At 44.3% G+C, this 19364-nt stretch overlaps 1 long non-coding RNA gene across 2 annotated transcripts in view; it reads left to right on the top strand.

The window, feature by feature from the left end:
- Positions 1-19364, top strand: part of LOC122412928 (uncharacterized) — a 104189-nt gene that overhangs the window by 54355 nt on the left and 30470 nt on the right. The window contains exon 3 of one of the 2 annotated variants that reach the window (XR_006261456.1): positions 6946-7103. The exons of the other annotated variant lie outside the window; for it this stretch is intronic. This is a non-coding gene — a long non-coding RNA (uncharacterized lncRNA). Of the gene's footprint in view, positions 1-6945; positions 7104-19364 lie in introns of those variants that run through there. 2 annotated transcript variants of the gene reach the window in all.

Genomic DNA, 19364 nt, shown 5'->3' with positions numbered 1-19364 from the left:
ATTCTTTGAAGAAGAAAAATATGCTGATCGAGATACAGTCTGGGTGGTGAGAGGAAATTTAACAAGTAGCTTACAAATCGTATTATGGAAATTCAATGTGTTTTCGAAAAGGTAGCTCTCGATAAAAGGAGTGACTCGAACGAGCGAAATGTCTCATTCACGATACCAAATGTATGTATACATCGAAAGATCCAAGCAGCACCGCTACGTCCCCAAAGGTTCCTACAACCTCAGAATATTTTCAATGTTTGTATCAGGCCAAGTTTGCGAACGTGCTTGGCAGTAGTACAAATTTTTATCACGAGCTTGAGAATCGTGGGACGAACATTTGTACGCTTTCTTGGTGTGTCTATCACCGAATATCTTTTGTCATGTTTCCAACGCTGAGGAAAACTCGGTCCGTCGTTGATTCGTCCAGTTGGAAAAACGAACGGAAGAGAAAAAAAAAGTAACAGAATGTTGTACGGGACGTACAGCCGGTTGGCTTTCACGATGAGTGCCGGAAAGCTCCAGTCGTGCGTAGTCAAGTAAAAGAAGAAGAAAACCGAGGCAGACTCGCGCAGCAGCGAACGGGCAAGTGAAAGGAGCAAAAGGATGCGCTGCGGAAGGGTGATAGTGACAGAGGGGAAAAGTGAAAAGGAGAATTCTCAAAATGACGGGCGTAAGAGTAATACCATGTAAATATAAGGCTGCGACGCATTACTCCCTCTTCCACCAGAAGAACACGGGAGCCGGGGTTAAAGCCCTCGCAAGCCTGCTGCTGGAGCTACAATCCACCCCTTCAGAGCGGTTGCTCTGCCATTTAATAGCAGCTTGCTCGTGTCCCACGCAATCTTGAATCTCTGATTTTTCCAAAGGGACGAGCTACTCTCGACGATCCTTCGCTGGTCCCCGACGTCTAAACGGGCTTTAATATCTCAAGAGGAGTGATTGTTACTCACTAAAAACATTCCGTTCGCCGTTACCCTCTGCGGCTTATTTCGACGACGTTTTATCTCGTCGATTTATTCGTTACTGGCCAGTCCAACAGGCATGCTTTGCGACGAGCATGCAGCAACGAACAGTTCCATCTTCATTTGTTGCCCTCATAAAACCTGATACGCAAGCCTGATTAAAAGCTCCCGACTGCGCGAAAAACGTCAAGTTACTTTGACCAAGTTTTTTTCGAGTCGTCAACGCGATTAGTTAATTAGCAGCAGACCCGGCGACTGGTGATTGGAAAAAAATCCCCAAACAGAAGCATCAGCCTAGGAATCAATCGCCGCGGCGGTGGAACGAGGCCAATCCCTTTTCTTACTTTCCCCTCGGTATTCGATTAACCCTTCAAGCCCTTTCGCGACTGTGATCTTGTGAGAAAATAAGACAACGAAAGCAGTGAGAAGGTGTACAGGATCGGTATGTACTGAGTGAGAAATCTATAGGGCTCCACGCTCCCTATGAAGACTTTTTTTCCGAGTAAAATCCAAGTCGTGAATCCGTATAGTAAATGCCAGGGCTCCTACAGCTTTCTCGTCTCGCTTCCTCGCCGATGTTTCGGAATTAATGTTCGAAGTTCTCGTATCCCCCATTCCCTTGTAGTAAAGTTAGCGGAGCAGCTTCGCCGGAATTCCGCGCACAGTTCCCCCGCATCAACTCATCTCAATATAGGTGTGTAGATCTATATACAAGCCTTTGGGCATATATACATTGACATATATCTTCATGCTCTGTCTAACCCTTTCTCTTCATCATTTTATCTTGTTCCATCTCCATTATATCGCTTGATAGCACACGAGCTATCCTTGTCTTCGTATAATCGTTGCTCTTGCTCACTCCCCTCGCACACCCTGCTCTCTGTCTCGGTCTCCCCCTTTCTTTGCTCTCTGTGCCGACGTATTAGCGCTCGAGAGATTGCTTCTAGGTTCAACCATCATGATATATAGGAGCGGGTGGGTGGAGAGCTTCCCATTCAAATAGTTAATACGTAATTCAGTCACGTGTGTACTTGTGAATCTTTCAGACAAACGACATGGCCATTGGCTCTTTTGTGGGCGGCTAATGACCGTGCCATTGGCTTCAGGCCTCTTTCCTCGTCGCTCTGAAGTCTCCTCGGCTCCGTTATGCCTTGTATCAAACTTGCCAATAACTGGTGCACGTCCAATAATTGCAGTCTCGAGCTTATTCACTGCGTATTAGGTGCGTTCAGTCGAGAATTTCGCCGAAGATTCACCAGCGGAATCGATGCGATGCGCTTCTATCACCCAACGAGCTCTACGAATATACCGCATCGTGCATATTCCGTATAGATATTCTCCTTATTGCGAGCATTATGTATACCGCTGATGCGAATAACTCAGGTGAGCTCAAGCGTTTACTCGCCGGAGTTACGAGCATTACGAGAAACATGTATGGGCGAACGTGCGTCGAGCTTCCGAGGCGGTTCGCCAATCCCTCAGAATTTTAATTTTTTTTCAACATTTTGGAATATTATCTCACGGGATTACGCTAGCATTCGTATTATTTTTATTCATTTGGCGTGTAATCCGGATTGTTAAGCTCCCGAAAGGTCGGTGAATACATGCACCGAAACAGAGAGAGTCTGATCACAAATATCGATAGAGAGAGAGAGAGAGGCGCGTGCACGCAGGATTTGAAAGGAATTGAACTGGTGAACGGGGAGACAGCGCTGCAAAGCCGATCACGAAAGACGCTCGCTGAATATAAATCCGATTAATAACGTGACCGTAAATACAAACAGTCTTGGGTGTAACAAAACTCGGACAAAAATTTAGCTCGAAGGAGTTAACAGAGGCTTGTTTCAGTCGTTTTTAAATTCCATGTAAAAAGCTTTTCCAGCCTAGTAACGAATGAACTGGGCCACAAAAACTCGGCACCCGAAGTAGGTAAGGTTCGTTTGCGGCTGACCAATGAAAATTCTAAAAGGGTAGCACCGAATTCTCTTTCTGTCCTGGTGGAGCCCCAACGTTTGCGTTCCTTGAATCCAACGTAACTCTTCTCCCTCGCGGGGCCGCCATTCGAGCCCTGACTTTGAGCATAGGGCTTCTCAGACACAACCACACTCGCACACGTATAAAGTTAGCTCACACAGTACTCGGAGCTTAGAGAAGATCTGACCGACGGACCGGCATTGCCTTTTATCTTTTACACCGCAAACTATATATACACGTGGATAAAAGAGAAGCATATCTGTATACGGAGCCAACTCTTCTTTCATTCTTTTCATTTCTGCTGAGAAACCTCTTACCAACTGCAGGCCTCTCGTCGCCTCCCCCCCTCTCGTATTTTCTCAGCTGCTTCCTCCTCTCGTGGCACACTGCTCAAAGCCAAGCACACAGTTTGCTTATGCTCACTCACCATTCAGAACAAAAATTCCACGGCTCGATTCTTTGAAAAAGAAAAGAAGAAGAAAAAAACATAGCAAGTGTAATATACAGTAGCTGAAGCAACACTCTGCGCCACAAATGCCTCGAAACTTCCGACCACTGGATTTCATTTGTGCCGTGGACGAGTCTTTCTAGCCTTTGTCGCTTTGAGGAGTGAGTAATCAAGCTACTTTGTTTTCTTCTTTCCATTCATCACTCGCGATCCCCGGATGGATTAGTGCACACGGATTAGTGCAAGTTTGCTGCGATATTCGAGTCGTTGAATTATGGCGGACACGAGTTAAGGCACCCATAAAAAATTTAGTAGCCCAGAAGTCGGTGATTCGAAAGATCCTGCTTTCGAGCCAGTGATCGATCGAGATGGTCCGGAAGATTCATCGGCTTAGTAAGAGCCCATCGTGTGATGAGCATCCCGCGTTAACTGGGGCTAGCGGATGAACGCCTCAGGGACAATGTCGAAGCCTGAGTCGTAACAGCTCCTCTTCCTCATTGTGCGTACTCGTGACGAGCAATCTATCCAGTTTGAGAGAGTGATGCCAATGCACCCTCGCAGTTGACGTCCTCGTTATCTCCGACGCTATCGCATCCCCCGTAAACTAATCCACCGGTGGGTTTCTCGGTAGGTGAGTATTGAGGTAATAAGCGGGTTCACGTGGCCTCGATCGAAACTACTGTACGTGGACTGGGCTCCATCACGGCTGCATCGTGCTCGCCACCTTAGCGAGTACTCAGGCTTTCGGGGGATGTTGTACGAAACATGATGGACTAGCCTCAACGATGACTCTGATTGTCTGCATTCCAGGTCGACTATTCACTCAACCTTTCACTCCCCGGATGCAAAGCTTAATGGTTCTCGTCCCCTTGGAAACTGAATCGATCGAGCTCTGGGAGTCGGAAGTTTTGTGTGCGAAAAGAGTGCTCGTCAGAATGAGCGTCAGAAAAAAACGTTTTTGCTTCCACTCGGAGGGCTGGAACCTGAAAATGATGGCACGCGGCAGCCCAAACTGATCACAAACGAATGATTGAAATTGTTTTGCTTTTTCGAAAGCTGTTAATCAATTAGGAGAGTCCGGTATATTCAGATACGTTGAGTAAACTCGAAATAAGGCTGAATTTTCCGCTACGATAAGAGCTGCCGCGAATACGCTGTCGTCGGTACAATCTCCGCCGAGGTCCGAGTCTGCAAGGGCTTCCTTCTCGCGATGCTTGCTGAAAGCTATGTGGTCCTGAAGCTCTTTTCTATGTACATAAGGGTTAAGATGCGGGCCCGTATATATTTGAAGATGCGAATCAACAACAAGCAGGCTGCTTGTTCTCAGGCTTTCAAGGACGTCCTCGTTGTCCCTAAGAATTCGTGCAAACAGTCTGATTTTTCTAGGGATCCTCGTACTCTCATATATATTTTTGAGAATAAGTTACTTGTTTGTTTACCACGAACGGACCTAAACAAATCGAAACAACCCCAGCGAATCCGGGGGTTTGTAATGTCGGCTGTTTTTTCAGTAGGCAAGCGGCCTATCCGTTACTTTGTCAAGGATGTCCTTAAAAGCGTCTTCGAGGGTACGTTGAGGAGGTGTTCGATGATGTCGGAAAAGTACCTCGGAGGATGTTTTACTGGGTATTCCGTGTTGAGTTTAAAAAATGCCAATTTCGTGCCGAAGGAGAGCTGCTGGGGCAAAGTCTTTTTAAGGATCGTACCTGATAACTTTTCGCCGGGCTCTTGATACGCAACGAACGACAAAGCAGATCAGACAGCCGGATTGCCCTCCAATTAGGAATTTGTTGGCTCCTGGTAAATCGTCCACGTCCTAACTTGTCGCAATCCTAAATTCTGACAGCGAAGAATATTTCATGACGATTCTGCTCCTTGGCGAATGTCCTCCACAGAATTGAATCAATCCATCTTCTTCAATGAGGATTCGTAGGGGCAATTGAAATCGATGAGAAAACATGCCTCGGAAAATTAGCGTATCGGGTGTGTCGGATTAATGAAAGTTCGTGGGTCGTCCAAGCTTGTGAGGAACATTAGAAACGCTCGGATACGAGAGAAGCTTTGTACCCATTAGGAATACCGAGGTCGAGGTTGTACCTTTTGTACGTATGTATGTGAAGGCTTTCACCTATGTATGCCTATTAGTGCCAGAGGCATATGAAGTAGTACGTAGCCACATAGAAGCCGGATTTTCAAGTCATCCACTCGTGCCCTATCAGGCACGCTGCACTCATTCTCCCTCCTCTCCCTCTTTCTCTCTCCTTCTGTCTCTCCGTCCCTTATGCGCTCTCTTTCGTTTTCATAGAGCACCCTCGACGACTCCTCTCTCCTGTTTTTCCGCCAAAGCTTCTATGCCCATCTACCGCGTACTCGTGCAAATTTCGAGCCCAGCACCAACGACGGGGCAACTTCAGCTACTGCCACCCACCATACGTCGCCGCTGCTCTGCCGTCCTAATTACGAGCACGCCAGAATCACAGTAGTATCCTCCGCAACCCTGCACAAGGTCTTATCCCGGCTTTACCAGACGCGCACGTATCTCCTCCTCTGTACTCCCCTCTTTTCAACGTTTTCTCCCTGCTGCTTACGTTTACTTGGGATTTTATTTATATGTTTATCAACGAGATATTCCACCTGAAACTTGGCTTCCGTGGTCCTCATCCTCTTCCCATTTATACGGATATTTTCATGTTTTCTCATCGACTGAAAAACAGACGCTTAAGGTAGATGATGCGCCCGAAGGATCGTATTTTACTTCCTAATTAAAGATATTATCACTTTAAATTTATGCCAGAGTTATTCATTCGAAATTGTAAATACATTTTTTCAACTTATCTTTCGGCGAATGATATTACAAGCCATTGATTAATCGGGGATCCATAACTCGCTGAGCCCGAAGTTTCATTCGTCCCTGGCGAAAATATTATAGTTTTTATAATAAAAAATCGCATTTGGGATCGAGAAAAAACTATTACTAAAAATACAGAAGGCTGTGACAGGAATAGCTCAAGCCAAGAGGAAACAAAATGCCGAAATAAGCAAATGTGAGATTATACGAGTGCTCGTTACCAATTTCGTTCAATCTTTAAGGTATCTTCATTACTAGCAAGACAATCGTATTCAATTTTTTCCCAAACCTTCATTTATATACTTAATTTTGATTGTATACTTTTTCATAAAATTCGTAAAAAGCGTTCATTCGTAACACGGAAAGATAAACGATTTTTTACGCGTAGTCCCTATAACCCTGTGCATTTTTCTTCATATTTAAAGACGTTTATCTCAATAACCAATAAGACGAACCTTTTAAAATTTGAAATGCGTGTCAGACATTACTGGACCAAGAATTAATGACTTTTGAGGCTTTTTCTTTACAGACATTACAGCAAAGTCTCACTCTTCTAGTCCGAGAGGGGTTCCTAATACAAGTTTCGTATTCGCATTGACTGAAACGTCGGAACTCGTCGAAGATTTTTTCGCACAAATTCTAATTTCCTATCCAGCGTGATTCAAAGTACTTCAGGACTTTCTGAATGAATTGTTTTTTTTTTCTTTTCATTATTATTTCAGGTAGGAATGGAATGAGATCCAACTGTAGCACAATGGCATTGTCCTTTAAGTGGAAAGAAGGGTCCAAGCTCTCCGTGGTTACTTCTGGGAACACTGGTCCCACCTCCATTTACAAGGAATATCTCGTTTCAAATATTCACAGAAGAATGTATCTATATGCATGGGCGAGTACGAGTGTATTCATATTACAAAATATGGGTGTGCTGTATGTGCGGGTGAAAATGTCTGAAGGTATAAATGTGTTTGGCAGAGGAAAATCGTCGCTTCCCTGAAGTCTTCGAAAGTCTCTTGGCGCCTCATAGTCGACGATACAGGACCCTACTATATCATGTATAACATCCAGCTTTTTTTGCCTCTCTGTCGTTCATGGTTCGGGCGAAAAGCTTGCAACGACGCTTTATATATTTCCTCCGCTTCTTTTCCCTCGCGCCCTCGCGGCGCACAAGCTTTTTTCCTCAAATCGTTCGAACCCTTCGGATCCTTTGTTCGGAATTCTCTGTACCAAGATGTATCAACATTTGCAAAATATTGAATAAATATGTGGGCCATTCTCGGCTGAACCGCCATTATTTTTAGGGCAAAATGTATTCAAAATGCCGGCAAGTATCTGTTTGAGGGGCGCCATGAATTTAACATCGAAAAAGCCTTGTTAAAACGGTCAAAAGAAGGAGCGCGAAAAGCTTCGTCATTTATTTGGATTCAATTTCTCGTGTAAATTTGGTAAAGTCACGCAGCGAATGGAATTCACGTAGTTTTTTTCCCAAGGAGACTTTTAAAGAGTTTTTCCATAGCGTTGACGACCCGTCGCGAGCGCTCAAAGTTCTTCGAAATACGACAAACTCACATCCATCTGCGAACGTGTGTTTGTCTATTCATACGCGATTTCTGGATTTTTTACGGCCGGTATTTCGAAGCTCATGTGCGAATAAATGGACTGGGGGGATGTGCGGACATATTTCGATGCATACGAAATACGCGCGGCATAGATCATGCGTGTGTATGTTCATAGGGACGTCTGTGCGCGGTTTGGCACAATATAAAATATTGTAAATTTGGAATCGCGATCGATCGCGACGTCTGTGACGCTCCCGAAACGGTTTAGCTCCGCGCGGGTTTGTCGCTCGTGAAAATTCTCGGACTCGTGGGCGTTACAATTCGTTTGATTCTCCTTCCTTTTATTTTTTCCCCTCGAAACCCGCAGTGCCTCGGCTGCGCTAAGAAACTTTCGTGTTAAAGTACAAATGCGACTTTCGCTCGACTTGCAAAGCTCGATTAACCTCTATGTGAGACTCTGTACACAGGCTCACTGCTCCCACGAGCATATCTATGCTTCTCATGGTGTATTGGGCTTGTAAAAGTGCATACAGTGCTCCGGAATCCCCGGGAGAGCCAGCGCGCGCGCGGGAGACTTATCTCGCGAGCGTTGTACAAAGTGGTATACCGGTTAGAAGTTTTTAAAAGCATGCAACCGAGATATCCTCCTCTCTCGCTCTCCCTCTTCCCCTCCTGCCTTGTTTCTTCACCCTTTTTTATTTCCTCTCAAGTCGGTGGAGGAAAAAACAGAGCTGCAAGTTACTCTCCTCTAATGACCATCTTGCACGATTAGGCTAAACTTTTTTTATTGAAGTTACCCACGGTTCTTGTGCATACGAAGCTTTTTAGTTGGCTTGCTTTTTTGCGGATTTCTTGTTTCGATAGCCAGTTCCCAACGAGATCGGAGCTCGTATCTTTCGGGTTTTTGAAGTCGAGACCCCCGGAAGGGCTGACGGGAAAGATTTTTCTTCGACTCTCTCTCTCTCTTTTTATTCGCGGACATGATGAATCACGTTTGAGAGCTTACACGACTCCGATAACTGTGGAAGCCGCAATGTTAACATTAGTGCCAAGATTAATAAAAGATGACGCACTCCTGCGCGGGAACGACTCTCGCCAAGCCTCTATTGCACACATTGAATTTGTCTTTCGACGTCCAAGCTGGAGATTCCGTCTCTTCCGGAAAAGTCTCATATAACTCGGTCGGAGTGCCGAGTCCGGGACTTCTGAATGTTTCCATTTGCTTCGCTGGCTTTCCCTTTTGTTCCCTTCTCGTTTCCCCTACATTGCTCCCGCACAGTTACTCTCGTCTTTAATCGCATTCTGCCGCTCGAGTAATTAAAATGCTACGGGTAGAGGCATTAGCAATTCCGGACGAGAGGAAGAAGTTTTCTGATCAATGTCCGAGGAAGTAGATGGAGATGCTGCCGCTACTGCTGCTCGTGCTTAATGCAGTAGAGATGAGTAAACGTTGACTCTATTCAGGTACGACTATCTGTTTTTAATGAAAGCCACCAACGAGTCTATCTTTCCTAGTCGATGAACCATCATTTTCAAATGAACAAAAAAAGCTGGCACGTGCTAAGATTATTTTTAGTGTTAAATCATTAAGAAATCGAATTCAAATTTTTAATTTATTTTGGAATCCAAATTGCCATTTGGCTATTTCCACTGAACGAAAAGCTCTCAAATCCTTTGGAATCTATCTTTTGGAATCTCTTGTATCCTCGAAATTTGACGCCTCCAAAATAACATTCTAATTTTATGATACAAATACGAATGAGTAACTGCGAGCTCGAAACTGAAATTGTAATGGAATACGTAATTATAGTCGGATCGAGAAACAGTAAAATCTGTACCGTTTATATCCTTTATTCAGATATTCTTCGACTGAAGAGTCCTGAAATATGTATACTAAGTTTGGTTTACCTCCGCTCGCCTCGAGAAGCCAGATGACTAACGACATCTCCAAATAACCCGCGTGTAAAGTTACAGTGAATATTGAGACGACTCCACAGTGTTCTCTCAAAAGGGGGCAAGTTAAATTTATAAATTCCACTTCAGTCGAAGCCTGGCTAAGTTAATGACAATTTAAAATTCATCGGTGACCCAATCCTCTTATAAACCTAAAAATCTGTGAATTTTTCCGATGCCAAAATCCCTGGATGCGTGGAATTCGGTACGAGTTCACAAAAGTATGAATTGCATTTGCGTGTAAACGTGGACGTGACTGCAAGTACAGAAAACCGTTTCCCCAGTTATATTTGTAAAGCCACCTGTGACAAAATGGAGACACGAGGCTTGTCCTTTGATTATTGTCAACCTTGAATTTGACGGGATGACTCCCAGGGACGAAGAACGTGGAAAAAGAAATTTCGCGTAAAAGGAAATGAGAGTACTTCGTGAAGAGACGAAGACGCCCGAGCAGGTTGAACTAAGTGACGAAACTTTGTTTTTTCTTTAAGGTCCCTTGGAAAACTGCTTCCACCGTCGCAGCGTGACTCGATGATCATTATTTATACTCGATAAATACATACAAGGGCGGCCGTTCGTACTTATTCATATATTCCTGTACAGATGAGTGTCTATGCACAACGACAGGATACCGATGGATGCGTTGGTTCCGGTATCGACCTGCAGGGCGTGTCTTCCTCACCGGGGAAAGCGCGCACCGTCACAACCCCACACAAGCGTCTCGCGCTACCCCTTCGAAGTGAGCCTTACTCCACGCCACTCTCTCTTTCCCTACTTCGAGCGCGCTCTCCTGCCCTCGCTCTCCGTCGGTCTCTCTCTTCCTCGATCGTTCTTCGGCTGCCTCTCTCGCAATTTCTATCTGTCTCGGTCCCTCCTCGCGCGTCGCCGTGGTAGCTTCGACCACGTTGGTGTACGAGGGTCCGCGCACTGCAAAATTCTCGTCCTTCCACCCCTTCGGCGAGCATTGCTACTCTCTTGTCGAACTCCTCGCGCTCTCTTATTTTTGGCTCTTCTCTTCCTCGCCGCTGTCCCCTCGCTCGCTCTCTCTCTCTCTTCGCGACGTTTTTCCTCACTTTGATTTAGCCTTTGTCGGAAATTCTACCTTGACGTCTCACTGTCACGAGCCGTTCGGAGCTCATTCGTTTTACACTCTGTTGCCAAGCCTCTTACGTTTTCGATTTTAATCCAACTTTTTTCCCTCGATGAAGTCATCGGGTTGAAAACTATTCCACGCTCCACGGACTACGCTACGCGTCCGAGCTAAATTTTATTTGATTTAGAGGTTATTGATAAGAACACGAAGTTGGAAAATTCATGCTGTTTTAGAACTTGAAAAATCGACTCGAGTAATCAGAGGCCTTGGATCGAGATCAACGATTCAAACTTCCCTCATTTTTGTACGTTTATCTCGAAATGGGAAATTATATTCTCATGAAAATCCCTCTCGACTCGCCCCCAGCCCCTTGAGAATAATTTTTTATGCTTAATAGAAAGAGGAAAGATCACGAAAAGATTATATCATGTGCACTGCGATCATGTATTGCATAGAAATTACCTCGATTCTTTACACAACCCCCTCTGGATTCAAAGCACGAAAAATTAAGACACTTTCGAGGCGGAGGGATAAAATGTGTTTGCGTTTCAATCCGGGTGGTCGACTATAAAGAAAATTTTGGTCACGGCAGTTGCTAATGGTCGGTGGCTATTACGAGAGTCCATTTCGTTGATTACTCACTCCCCTGATTAAATATCCCCGTGGTTATGGCGTGAAAATCGTTTGGACGGCTTTGTACTCACATTATTATTATTATTTTTTTTTCTTTTACAATTGAGTTTGTATTAAAAAGAGTAGGAAATTAGGGACAAAGAGATTTTTCGATTTCCTAGCGTTTTTTTGTCTTCCAAACACCGTTGATTCTCCTCCTTGACCGTTTCCCCATAGTCGGTTTATCGAGATCGAAAAATACGGCCAAAAACTAAATTCGCTTTCGAGGATGATTCTCGAGGATAATAAAGTTTGCATATTCACGATACGCATGGAAATTTATTCGTTGTACGGGGACTCCGTAATTCGAGATTCACTCGATATACTCCGCCATATTTTTTCTTGTATATTTCAATAATAATGCTCGTCGTGAAAGCTCCGAAATAACACGCAGCGTAACTTGACAATCGGAAGTTCACTCTATGCAGAAATTCGCTTTTTTGACAATTGAATTTTTCACAGTTTCTCGCGATACGCTTTTCATGAAACAATGTTTTGCAAACCATTCTCTCAGTTGTATCAAAATACTCTTTTCACAAGAACTTTTTTGCTCCTAGTGATAAAATATTTGCTGAATATTGCGAAGAATTATTTCCATTGTAAAATATCCTCCGTACGAAAAGTTCTGATTTCAAAAACAAACAAATTTTAATGGAAATTCTCCATAAAAGATTCATTAAATTGTGGCTTTTGTTCTCGAACGTACAGCTCGAAAAGTTGGTTTTTTTTTTTAAATTCAATGATGGTATTGATCAATTGACGAAAGTAGGTCAAATTGGCCAAGTTTAAAGCTGAGCTGTACCCAAAATGGCGGCCTCCTGCTTTCGAAATCGATCAGTTTTTCAAACGTCTGTCGAAGCAGACCGAAAATAAAAATCGTTCGAGTTATCGATATTCTCGTGTCCCTTCTTCTCTTCCATTCGTCAAGATATTACTCGAGTCCACGGTTAACATTGGCCGCTCTTCAAACAGAATTATCAAAATGAATAATTTAGAATTTGTGTATGTATCCTTATCGCCTTTTCCGCTGTACATATTGTCGAAAGATACTTTATTCTCGCACTCGTAACATCGTCAACATGCCTAATTATCCCGCGAGATTAAAGGCTCCGAAGTCAAAGAGCATTGCAAATTATACAGCGCGCGCGAGGCTCTTCCTCTTTTGCTCTCTGCGTCTCGCTTGTCACCTTCCATTAACTTCGAAGCGACAACACGCCTACTCTGAAGTTTCTCTGCTGTGCGAGAACCGTCTCCATTCTCCATTGAAATTCAATCGAAAATTCAACAGCAATCCGCAAATATCTCTGTGTGAGGACGAGTTTAACATTTTTTTCCTTCTATCGAGCTTCGCCTATCGCGGAACCTTAAGCAAAATAATTCCACTCACTTCTTAAGGTGTGAAGTTTATTTTCCACGGTTGCAAAACCCTCAAAGTAGCTTTTATATCGCTATTCCGAACAAAAAACACGCTCTCAAATTATTCCAGGATTAACATGCAACGCAGAGGGCAGAATTTTTTTGAGAGCGAGATAAAAGCCGGCCTATTTGAATAACTGGATTCATTGATCCCCTGTGAAATATTTTCGTCCCTTAAACCATATTTTTCCTCGTACAAGAATCAAAATGTAAATCGAAACCGAGTCCTCGAAAGACCGTTCAATATTTTCACTGCAAAACCTCGCAATGGCGCTCAATTCTCTCGTCATTTTTTTCAAAACAAGAAAATTCGTCCCTCCCCAATTGAGGGACTCTTTCCTCGGGCAATGTCACTCCGCGGTCCCGCATTTACCTCCAAATACGACGTCGTCGCTCCAGAAGCATCGAGTCTGTTAGCCCGCGCTTCAACTAATCAATTAAAGCATCCGTTACATTTATTCCACTTTGGATTTGTAAATACAAGATTGCTCTCAAGTTAGCTCTCCTGATCCTCCGGTGCTCCGGCTCGGCGTGCAAGTGAAAATCCATTCGGATGCAGAACTCGTTTCAACAGCACAGTGTATTCGGTTCACTGAAGGTATTAGTAACTGCAACGGCGAATAGTATGGTAACGATCTTTGGATGCTGACACATAGGTCAGCTACGTATACACATCGAGGATTTCTATATATCTGTATCCTTGATAAAAGCGAGGGAGAGCACCTGTTGTCGACTCGAGACTTCCGATATATACATGGCCACAAAATCCTATACAATATATCTCCGTATACGTATAAACTCGAAACTCTCAGGTGTATAAGCCGGGAACAACTTGGCTGGATGCGCGTAATATGCGCTTGGGAGAGTTTCGATATTCGACGAGATGTGCTGTTGCTGCGGGTGCTGGGAGTGTGCTGCATGCGAGCAGTACCGAAATTAGCGTAAAGTGAGAACACCGTACAGTTGCACAGGAGCTTGGGCGTATAAACAAGACGCTGCTCACCGATCGAGGCAGCGGTACGTTTGACTTTTTTCTTTTTTCTTCGATATTACAAATATTTTTCACATTTTCCTTGCCTCGTTGTGACTGTTCGTTGAAAATAATCCGCACGTTCGATGGTTTATGGTTGCCTGTGGCGAGACACGTGGGTTTTTTCATTTTCTCTGAAAACAGAGAGAATGCAGAGGAGGAGGGTTTTGTATATTTTTCTGGGTTTTGCTTTCCCGGTGTGTACTTGGAACTTGCATTGTCCTCGATGTGAATTTCTTTTTATCGAGGCTTTTTCAAAAAATGGGGATTTCGCGATCATTATTTGGATCTCAGGGAAGCTCGGGTGGGGGGCGAGTAGTTCAGAGATTTATTAGAATTGATCAGTTGTGTGTGGAAAATGAAGAGTGAGTAGAAAGAAGATTTCGAAGTAAGCTCCAATGCGGTGCAGAGAGATGAAAAGTGTATGAGAAGCTCCGAGCAGGGAAAGCTGGTCACATTGAGAAAGAACTTTTCACGTTCGCGTGCGTTTGTAGGGTACTCGCTCGATGCATCATCACTAGGAGACGCGGAAGAGGGGCTGCTTTTTTTCACCGTTCAAACGGGGGGATACGTATTTGGCTTTTCACTCGAAGATTATGAAAGGAGAGAAAAAAAGTGCTGGCGAAGTAGAGAAAAAAGGAGTTGGAGCCTCGCGCAGAGTTTTTGACTAGACACAAAGTCCTCGCACATGGTTTTTCGATGACGTCTAGGCTGGTTTGATGCCTGAAGCGCCAATGACCGCAGCTCTCGCACAGCCATCGTTATACGCGTGCAAAAGGAAAAGTTATCCGCGAGCTTCCTTTGTTTCACGGCGGATTCTTTGCCAACCTCTTTGTGTTATTTTTCTTCGGATCCTCGAGGCTGAAGAAAAACTCGAAAATATGTACAATCTCGGAAAGCACTGCTCGTTTCGATGGCCTCGGCTTTCTGCTCTCTACCCGCCATATTTTTTCTATACGCTGCTCCTCCTCCGTTCCTTTTCTCTTTTAATTTCCTTTTTTTCTTCTTCTTCTTCTCCTTTTCCCCGGCGTTTTGTTACTGTGCGTTATTACCGACAGAATAGCCCCGCAGTTTTCGAGCTTCTGCGCTTTCTCTGCTTCCTTCTCTCTCGCTCTCGCTTCGCCGAGTATGAAGAGCACCGAGCAATCCGGTACACACGCGTGAGCTGACCTTTCTCGGCGCTCGCCGTGAAAAAGAGAGAAAAAAACACACGGCCAACATTGAAAGGGCGAGATCGAGAGAGAAATATATACGAGAGAGGGTGTAATGAACGTTGCCCGTTTCGGAAATAACGAGACGAGAGTGCGCGCCCCGGGAAAGAGCGTAAAAAGAAGCTGAGTGTATCCTGCTCCGGCCGCACGATATATACCGTGCGCACTTACCTCCGCGTAAAATACATATGTACAGAGTCTATTATGTGCCCTCCCGTGGCATTCGAAAAATCCTTTTTTATATTGTTTTCTTCATCGACTCTGGGAGCGAGTGAACGTCCTGCGACATTTTTTCTCTCGTAGGACTCGACTTTTCACTAGAATTTCAAATAATTTCGAGAACGCTCGGGAGGTCTAGGGACGCTCGAAATTCTTGCAGTATCCGCAAAATCGCAGCAATGAGTCTGCAATTTTCATCCGTTTTTTCCTCCCCTTTCTCCCCATCGATTTCGAACAGAGTCGCGAGCTTTTCTTCACAGAGGCTTTGCACGAGAACACGTGTGCGAAACGTCGACGACACGGTTCCCGGTTCTCGATACATAATTGTCTGAAACAGAGGCTCGTGCGTTCGAATTTTGAGAGGAGCTCTCGCCATTCCCGCGGCTTAATTACGTACCAAAATTGAGCCAGCCTGAATTTCCACCCTGTCAATTCCAATCTCATTGTTTCTGCCGCTGGTCCATCTTCTCGGTCACAGCTCTTTCGACTACGAATACATGGATGGACCGACATCTATAGTTATGCTCGTGTAAACCATATCCGCACGAAGGTTCAGTTGCGTTGTTGACTTGTCAAACGATAGCCCCTCGTCGTATAACGAGAACGGGGGTTTGCAGGGGGTAGACGGGTCAAACCAGGCTCCGAAGGTAACGCGACGCTTTGCATAAACCACAGTGACACAGTTTGCTTTTGCACAATCGATATCTTCCGTCGCGTATCTCACGCTCCTCCATGCGTTCGTGCCTGTGCTCCGTTCCATGTAAAATCTGCTGGAACTCCCTCCTTGCGAACACATCTAAGCTCTGAATTTAATAGAAATTTTCGCTTCTAAATCCGACTGAAATTTCAATGTTTATTTCAATTCTCATCGAAAATATTCCTGATCGAGGCTTCGCAGCGGCTTCGTCACAATGAATCCGGGCAACAACAACAAAAAACAGGAATTTCCGTCGTTCCTAACGCTTCATAATCTTCGCCGAGTGGCGAGGCGACGATCGATAGTATTTTGGAATCGAAGCCGTGAAGCGATTTTTGAAAAATTCTCAAAACAAAGTGTCCGCACCCTCCGCCCATAGAGTTATTTTCCCTCGTTATTTATTACTTCGATTTGACAAGTGACCGATAACTAAAGAGAGGGGAAAACGGCCTTCAATATTCGGAGTTTGTGTGGTGACGTCGTATCAACCTCGACTATAGACATGCGAGCATAAACCATCAATAGTAACGAGAGAGCCACAAGCTTAGCTATGGGAAGCGTCAATGGTGAGGGCACACATGTACAATAAATTTGCTCCGAACAGAATATGAAGCCGCCAGCCATCATTAAAAGTCCGCTCCGGTCTGTTGTTTTATATACGACACCGCGCACTCCCAATTCCAACTTTTTCCATCATCGAATTTTGTACACTTGTATGTAGTTTTGGTGTGTGTCTGCAGTGATAGAATCGAGTGAGTGTGCGCTTGATTTACGCAGTTTCAGTTGAAAACAAAATCGTTTATTTTGCGCCTCGGAGACTCGTGGAAAATTAAACTACTCAAAATCGTCATGTCACACGGTTGTCAAAGTTTTCCCATGCGAGTGATTTTCATCCTCGAACATTCACCGGGTTCCTTGGCCTCTGCAAATTTCCAAGGAGAAAGTGACCAAAAGCAAACTCGAGAATCTCCAACCCAGTTTTAAACGAAACGTACATTTTCATACTTGACGTTCAAATGGTAAGTAACATATTTATAGACGTTGAAGTAGCACTCATTAAAAGTTCGAATTATATCTCATGGCCCAGCTCGATTCTTGAAGAAGCAACTTTTTTCAATACCGTTGCGCAAGCATCGATGTATAATAATCCACGAATACAAGCAAAGGTAGCCTCCGAGCGAGGATTTGTTATGCTCGGAAAAATATTTTTAAGGATGAAAAGGAAGTTCAGTAGGACATGCTTTTCCATGATGTTTGGCTGCTTTTAAGGTCCCCTGGAGTGCTTTCCCCTCTTTCTTCTTTTTTTACGCTTTTTTTACCTTTCTGTCGCGGAAGATAGTCTCGAATGACTCGTCCAGAAGATTACAGGCTGGGCCATGAACTCCCTCGTTTCGCTTGAACGACGAAAATCGACTTTTCAGGATCTTTTTAAGGGTGCGTCGCCGATGGGGTGGCATTTTCCCGTCACTCGTTTGCTTCCTTTCTTCTTCTTTTTTTTTATCAGGTAGCCATTTATGGCTATATCTTTTCGATCAGTAATTACAGGAGAAACCCTTGATACTTCTTGCTTTCGTACCTACCGAGGGTGCGCAACTGCTAAAAGCTTTCTCCGCGCCTGCCTTTCTCAATGTGTCAGGCCATTCAAGAAAAATTGTTCATCCCTGTGAACGAGATAACGCGAGTGTTCCAATTCGCGGATCATTTAAGGTGCTACAGCAATTTCAACCCTTTTTTTCTCAGTGGAAAAACCATTTTTTATGTCCTCCCCCGATGAACCGTTTGCTTGCTGGCATTCGAAATCGTTCATCCATCAATTCTCCGCTCGGTTATGCTCGCACAAAAGATCACGAGGAATTAAGCGATGGAAAATGGCATGTTTTGACCAAATGACGAGGCGATAGCAATCATCAAAATATTCATTATTTAAACTGATTGAAAAATCAACTACTTTACTGAGGAGCATTTATGACTCTGCTCAAAAATTTGACTGGCTTCAAATAATCAACATTTTCTGCTGCTCAATACTGCACGTGAATAACTCAACAAAAAAAAAAAGAAAGCATGCGGCTAGCATAAGTACAAATTTCAATTAGCGACGGGGAAACGGCGCCAGTATCCCGGAGCAGTAAAATTCGCCCCCTCCTCGACCAGCTAAAATTATGATCTGCGGAACAGTGCCCAAGTTCTGAGGGAGAAAAAAAACAGTGAAACGATAACTTCCAATCGGAATGGAGCTCATAACATCTCTCGCTTTACAGCGTGGCTTTAAAAAGGTTTAATGCAAAAATGTGTGGCTTGGAAACTCGGAAATTTTCAAATCCTCTGAGTAAAAAAACCCTTTTTTTGCACGAAATAGAATTTTTGAAAAAAATACAATTTTTCGTATCTCCGGACTTTCTCAAGCGAAGCACGACGAGGGATTCTCCATTGGAAGTGCCATTCAGATGCACCCGAAAGATCGTGCAGTATAGTCGATCTTCGCTTCTTCGCTACCTTCAGTCGACCAAAGAGCCTTTTGGAAGGGAATAAAAACCTCCAAACGTTTTTTTTTTCGAATATTCCGATCCACCGATCCTGTCCCCCCTTAAGGGTGACTTTTGCAACACTCCCTGTAGATAAATACGTACATACAAGTAAAAAGTACAGTATTATAAACGTTAGATCCACTGTACGTATTACGAAGGTAGTAGGCGGTAGGTGTACTCTGAAGTTTCGAGCCCGTGGTTAGATTCACGGGTTGGCAAGTCTAGTTTATAGCCGGAGGCTTCGAATCCTGTGGTAAAGCGAACGTAGCGCCCCAACAAGCTCCCATAAATTCATTAATCGCCCTGAGGCAGCTAGGGAAGGTCTGCTGAGGTCGTCGACTACGGGACGTTGGGAGCGCTGTTGGCAGCAGCGGGGAAAGCCCGAACTAAGGGAGGGTAGGATTTTGAGGGGGGGGGGGGGTTTACGTGGGAAGGGTGGAATAGGGTTGCGAGATTTAAGCAAATTGCGATTAGTCCGTTAGCTAAATAAGATTATTAACCAACCGGTCTTATTTATGCCTTGGCACAGACCGTTATTTAGATGGATAGAGCGGCCAGGCTTTTCGTTTGCTGTTTCTACCGTGTGCTCCATATATATCTACAACCACATTTCTCTCTCTCTCTCTCTCGCATTATTCTTGTTTCTCTCTCTCTCTCTGGCAAGCTCCAGCAACACGTATAAGCGATATAACACCAAATAGGAATATAGCATGCTGATCCACCAAATATTCCCCGGCTATTTCTAGTTACTCCCCCTCCAACCCCCGTG

Source organism: Venturia canescens, chromosome 7 (genome assembly GCF_019457755.1).
Source record: "Venturia canescens isolate UGA chromosome 7, ASM1945775v1, whole genome shotgun sequence".
In the NCBI taxonomy this organism is placed as follows: domain Eukaryota; kingdom Metazoa; phylum Arthropoda; class Insecta; order Hymenoptera; family Ichneumonidae; genus Venturia; species Venturia canescens.
This window is presented reverse-complemented; position numbering and strand designations above follow the sequence as displayed.